The 5,639-nt window shown below is 39.2% G+C and overlaps 1 long non-coding RNA gene across 2 annotated transcripts; it reads left to right on the top strand.

Annotated features, from left to right (window-relative positions):
• Positions 1-507: 507 nt before the first annotated feature.
• Positions 508-5,235, top strand: LOC103630014 (uncharacterized). 2 transcript variants are annotated; one of them, XR_002262826.3, is made up of 5 exons: positions 508-580; positions 652-729; positions 3,820-4,285; positions 4,428-4,564; positions 4,932-5,219. It is a non-coding gene; the product is annotated as an uncharacterized lncRNA (long non-coding RNA). The 2 variants fall into 2 exon arrangements; XR_002262825.1 differs by lacking the exons at positions 508-580; positions 652-729 and having other exon boundaries at positions 2,369-4,285; positions 4,932-5,235.
• The last annotated feature ends 404 nt before the right edge of the window (positions 5,236-5,639 follow it).

Here is a 5,639-nt window from a genome sequence, read left to right as displayed (position 1 = left end):
CTGATGGCGATGCGGGACCTACTGGAGATGTCTCTGCTCCATGCCTCCATTACTTCATGCCGTCCTCCCTCCTTCCACGCTCCTTCCCGCAAGAGCAGCTTCCCTCCTCCCTTTCCCCCAAACGCTCCCCTCCTCTTCTCTCGCGCTGAACTCGACCTGGCGTCCGACTCCTTCACGGCCCCGTCGCAGGGTGTCGTCATGGGTGATGGTGTCGTCGTCCCTGCCACAGTCCGTCGGGGTCGGCTTGTCCTCGGATCTCGCATGATTTAGGAGCAGCGACATCAGATGTTACGGACGCGAGGCCATCAACGTCGCCGCCACCAGCGCCGATGTCGGCCCCGGCCCGGCGGATCCCTCCCCGGTGGCCCTGGCTATTCTTGGCTGATGGCGATGCGGGATCTACTGGCATGGAGCACAGACGTACAGTGCAGGCATGGTCACGGCTGTTCTTAGTTTGTTTTTCTAAATGAGAGTTTCAGTTTTAGGATTAAATACGAATTCCTATCCGCAGGACTTACCGGAGATGTGCTCATGGAGCCTGCCATATGCGCTTTCATGCATGGTTCTTATCCATTAAGTGGTAAACACTACCATGTGATGATAAATCCATTTCGTGTACTTATAGATGTTTCTTATATCCATGTGTTTCAGGTCAAGAAGCTTATCAAGGAGAAAAAGAATGATGCTAGAATTTCTGAATATATCGATATAAATAAAGAGCTTCAAGAGGTGAGTTCATTTCTTATTTTGTCTTGTAATGTGATCCCTCATGCTCGTGTAGCTACATGTTAGATACGTTAGATTAATGATACTCACAAATGGATGCTTGATTTCTCCTCTCATTTTTGGGGATGCATCGATTCCTCTCTTTTTTGTTACAAGGAGCCATGCCCAGCACAAGGTAGCATGAAAAAGGTTGCTTGCAACATAAGATTTGTTTGGGGGTGTTAGATTTTTTTTAACCTTGAAAGGTAAGAAGGTTAATTATGACGATGGTAGGGACTGTCCGAACAACCCTATTAATAATAATGAACAATATGTAAAAATTTAGTGTCTTCAAAGTTGTCCTTTACTGATTGTTTGGATAAGAAAAATGCCAGTATTATGCAGGAGAATTCCAAACTATGAGCTACGAAAACAAAATAAAAAGGTCTCCAGTTAATGTTCATAATTTAACATTTTTCTAATATATGAAATATGACACACAACTAAATGTCATATGCAGTAAGTTCCTCCTGACATCATGTATTATTTGAGCTATAACTACTTTGTTCTTGACGTAGATAAAAGAGTTAAGTTGCTTGCAATAAACTCACAACCTGTGTTATTTCAAGTTACAAAAAAACCATGTTACAGGTGAAACATGTATCCAATTCAAAAGTATCATAAATAGCAAATCCAGCAAAGATCCTGTGTAAACTGGACTGTCCTTGCAAGCTCTTGATAGCCACATAAGTGTGAACCAGATAACAAACTATTATTCTACATGCAGTTCAATAGGAAGCATGGTCACCTTTCGTAAAGAAGTAAAGACTATAGTTCATCCCGGTGAGGTCTCAGTTTTAGGTTCCCTTCGAAGTATATCACCTGCTATTGGGTTAACCTAGGGTGCATGCAGACAACCAGTTGCACTGTGAGATCTAATCATTCGTGTTTATGGTGCCGATTTTAGTTCCTCATTGTCGCTTGGTTTATCTGGGAGGTTTTCTCCATGAGAGAAAGAACAAAAACAAAAGGAACCTAAAAGAATTTCTGTTATTACATCCACCGTATGGGTTGTAATATACTATGTCTGTTTCATTGGTTCATTGGTTTTTTTAGGTTTATGGCACGATGATTCATCTCAGAGTTTCTGATTCTTATGTTTTGTCACAAGGGCAAGACGGCAAGTCATTTTGCTGCTAAAGTGTTAATATGCAAACTGTGTGTTTGATGAAGCGAGATTTTTTCCACCGTTTTTGTAAGTAATGACTTGTTGTGAAACCGACATTTGGGCTATATGATGCGGTAGTTTGTAATGCCCTACAGAAGCACATAGTTGAATGTACATGGCTTACCTCAAAAACTTGTAATTTACACTATAATGTATAGATAAGGCGTCTTCAATAAATACTGAAATGATTTTTGTTTATACGATGGATTATATAATGTGTTTCCTAATTCGTTACACTATTGAGAGACATAAGGATTATTAAATGTACATGTAACTTGAACCATCTGACTCTATAAGCTTCGGTACATTGACAACCATACAATGCCAAAGCACTGAAATATGTTGTGTTCTGAAATATGACATATACCAATGGTTCACAGATGCTTAGTTTCTCCAGAGCAACGCCCCACAGATTTCTCTCTGTGTGTGTTTTTTCTCTGCAGGTGATATCATATTTCACAAAAATACAGATTTTTTCTGATATTGGGCCCCTAACTAATACATCCACTTTGGAAAACAACTCTTTCTCTCACCATGCAATTTCTCTATCCTGAAATATAAGATATGCTGGGAATTCCAGCACAAAATATGGGGTAAAAGAAATGACACATGCATCCTCCTTAATCATAGGGAGATATTGTGTTACCTATTTTTGGCTTTGTGATTGGGTTGACTGGAGGCATTAGTGGCAGGTGCGCATGTGATTGAGGCCTAGGGGCATTGATAGGTGAGGAGGGGGAGTTAATAAACCTACAATCCTTTATAATTTGTGACAAGTTGGAATGCTTCAGTTATTTCAGGATGAAGGAGTACCATTGAAAAGGGAGGAGTTTCTTGTCGTGTATAAATATGTTAGTTTGTTTTGTGCGCAGCAAAATATGTTACTTTTAAAAATTGTGCAAGTTTATTTCGACCATGGTGTTGAAACATGTAATTCAACTAATGTTGTTGGCTGAATAGTTTCATAAGTAAAGCAAAAAAAACAATAGTCATGTACTAATTTCAGGACAAGAATGATTGTAGGAGTAGGATCTAGGCATATTTTTCGTGGTTTGGTGGTGATCATCCAATGAAAAGGCGATGCTTGTTGTGTAAGGTCTTCTACACTGGTTCTTGCTCGTGGTGGTCGTCGCTGGCGCCTTCCTCACCTTTTCTGTGGATTTTTGTAGGTCTTAACAATCGGGCGACGCCTGCCCATCCATCCTCTCCCCAGTGTAGTCCCAACAGTAAAAGGGGACAACACCATCCCTTCTGTGTATGGACCGTAGCCCCGTAGCATTGTATGTTTGATTAAAATGTAGCCCCCAAAATAGTGTTACTTGGATAAATTTTCTAGCTTTAGTATTCAAAAGGGTGTCGATTGCCAAGTATTCAACTCTATTTTTTCTGTTATCAATTATGTTCTCACTGTACTGTACATATTCAAGAAGTTGCTGGTTTTAATAATGTAATATCCAGAATTTAGATTTTCAAAAAATCCCATAGAAATCATACCAGTGATATAGCCAAAGCTCATACTGACTGACCATTCTTTATCCGCACATGCCCACTCTAGCTTGCAGTGAAAGAGTTACAGAAGATTAATTCTTTCAAAGCACCACGGGAGATGCTTCTGTGCATCATGAGCTACTGTCAGATCATAAATAACTTGCTTCTGAACATTCTTAATAGAGAGATGGATGGAATCACATGCATATAAGAGAAACATTCTTCTTATTCTTGATTTAGTTGGTACTTGTACATCAATTGGAGATGGAATCCTTATGCCTGTTGTATCTGTTACTCATCGTCACTTTTTTTATGATGCTAACCATTACATTGTTTTTTTACTAAATCTGATGGTTTTAGGATGCCACTTATGGACTATGGTTTTGTGGTTTCTGTAGTTCTATATGCATCAGGTAGCACTAGGGTCCAGATTCAGAATATGAGTACTGGTATGTATTTTCCATTTTATATTTTTTCAGTATTGCCACTATATCTGCAACCTACTCAATCATAAATCAAGATCTTGCACTTGGTTGCTTCCCCAGCGTGAAGATGGTCAACATTAGACTGCAATCTAAATTGTTTACTGTGAACTAGAACTTCTGCATACACATATGTGGATTTGTACATGTACAAAATCCGCAATGCCTCAGATTTTATGCGCCCTCGGCAACTGGCGGAATCCAAGGTGGCCTGATAGAAAAGGGGCTTCCCTCGCTCATCTTGTAGGCTACAGCTACAAATCAGATAATAAAACTCTATTAGAAAATGCTAGATGCTGAAGGTAGGGAGAAAGAGAATCTTGAAGAAGAAATAGGTGTTTTGAGAAGTCAGTTATTGCATATGAGTATGGAAGTCGATGAGGTAATTGATACTATCATTGTCAAGGATTTTGCCCCTCGGAATCTGCTATTTCTTTTTATAACTCATTTTTGTTTCTTACTTGAACATGCTACCCTAACATAGTTGGTTTGTTTTCTCTTCATTCTTTATTTGGTCACATCAGACAAGAAGTCTTGATAAAGGAGATGGGCCCAAAAAAATTTCCTGGTTTAGATTAATTGGTGTCTTAGACTCGAGGTTCGCAACCCAGAGAGCAGAGCAATGGACTGAAACAACCAATTGCCAAATTCTTTGAACAAGGTATAAGTTATTTATTCTTTTATAAGACCTGCTTGATCTGCCTACTTCCTGTAATTTTGTAGATGGTGTGCAAAAGGATTTATTGTCCTAGCAATTTCAGCTTTCTCATAAACTAAAATACTACCTGTTCATATGTACTACTTCTAGCACATTAGACTGCAAGGACACTTGTGCAGATGCACTGTTTCTAACAATATGGAATATGTTGAAAGTTTTTTCACACAAACAAAAAAATGCTACCTGTCCCACTGTGCTAAGCACTAAGAGGTTGAAGTCTATGCATTATTGCCCCTTTCTGGATTCTGATGATGTTTAAGATAAGTGGCAGCTTCTGATCACTTGACTGCTTTATTGGTTTGTGGAATAGATGTGCGCACATGGGGAATGTGGGTTGAGAATTGAGATCACCAGTTACTTGTGCCTTTGGGGTATTAGATCATGGTGGGTGTTATGTCTTGGTCATTTTTATCATCTTAATTGCAGTTAGATTGGTAAATTTTGCTCACGTCTTAACATTTGACCTTTTATTTTAGAGTTAACATCAGTGGTCTGAGCTTGCCTTGTAGAAGTTATTCACAAGTCATCAAGTTACATTAGTTCAGGCTTAGAAGATGTACTACTTGACTTGTATTCGACCTATTGCAGTTCTCATCGATAGACCCTTCCATCTGTCATGCAAACATCCACAAATATGCTTACAATGGCATCCAGAGCGTAGAGTGCAGTGAGACGACTACATGGCTGAATCCTTTTACCAATTGTTCAGGATAAAAAAACAAAGAACCTATAACAGTCAATGTAAAGACTTCATCTCACCTCAATATCGATCTCTCTATTGTCTTTATTGTTTTCATTCCTATGTTACCAATGCCTTATTATCCTGGAAAAACACGAGGAGATTTCAGCGAGCTGCTGAAAATGCAGAACTGTTATGTTTTTTTTTGTGTGTAAAATTCAAGTCCCAACGGACGATCCTGTAGTAGACCTCCATAATTTTCATGTAAACATGCAGGCTATTGCTTCTCGGTTGTCCAGCCAAGATGAGAAAAAAGGCTAATAAACAAATAGTCACAGC

This window comes from Zea mays, chromosome 6 (assembly GCF_902167145.1).
Source record: "Zea mays cultivar B73 chromosome 6, Zm-B73-REFERENCE-NAM-5.0, whole genome shotgun sequence".
Taxonomy (NCBI): domain Eukaryota; kingdom Viridiplantae; phylum Streptophyta; class Magnoliopsida; order Poales; family Poaceae; genus Zea; species Zea mays.
The sequence above is the reverse complement of the archived record's forward strand: the minus strand, read 5'-3'. Positions and strand labels throughout refer to the sequence as shown.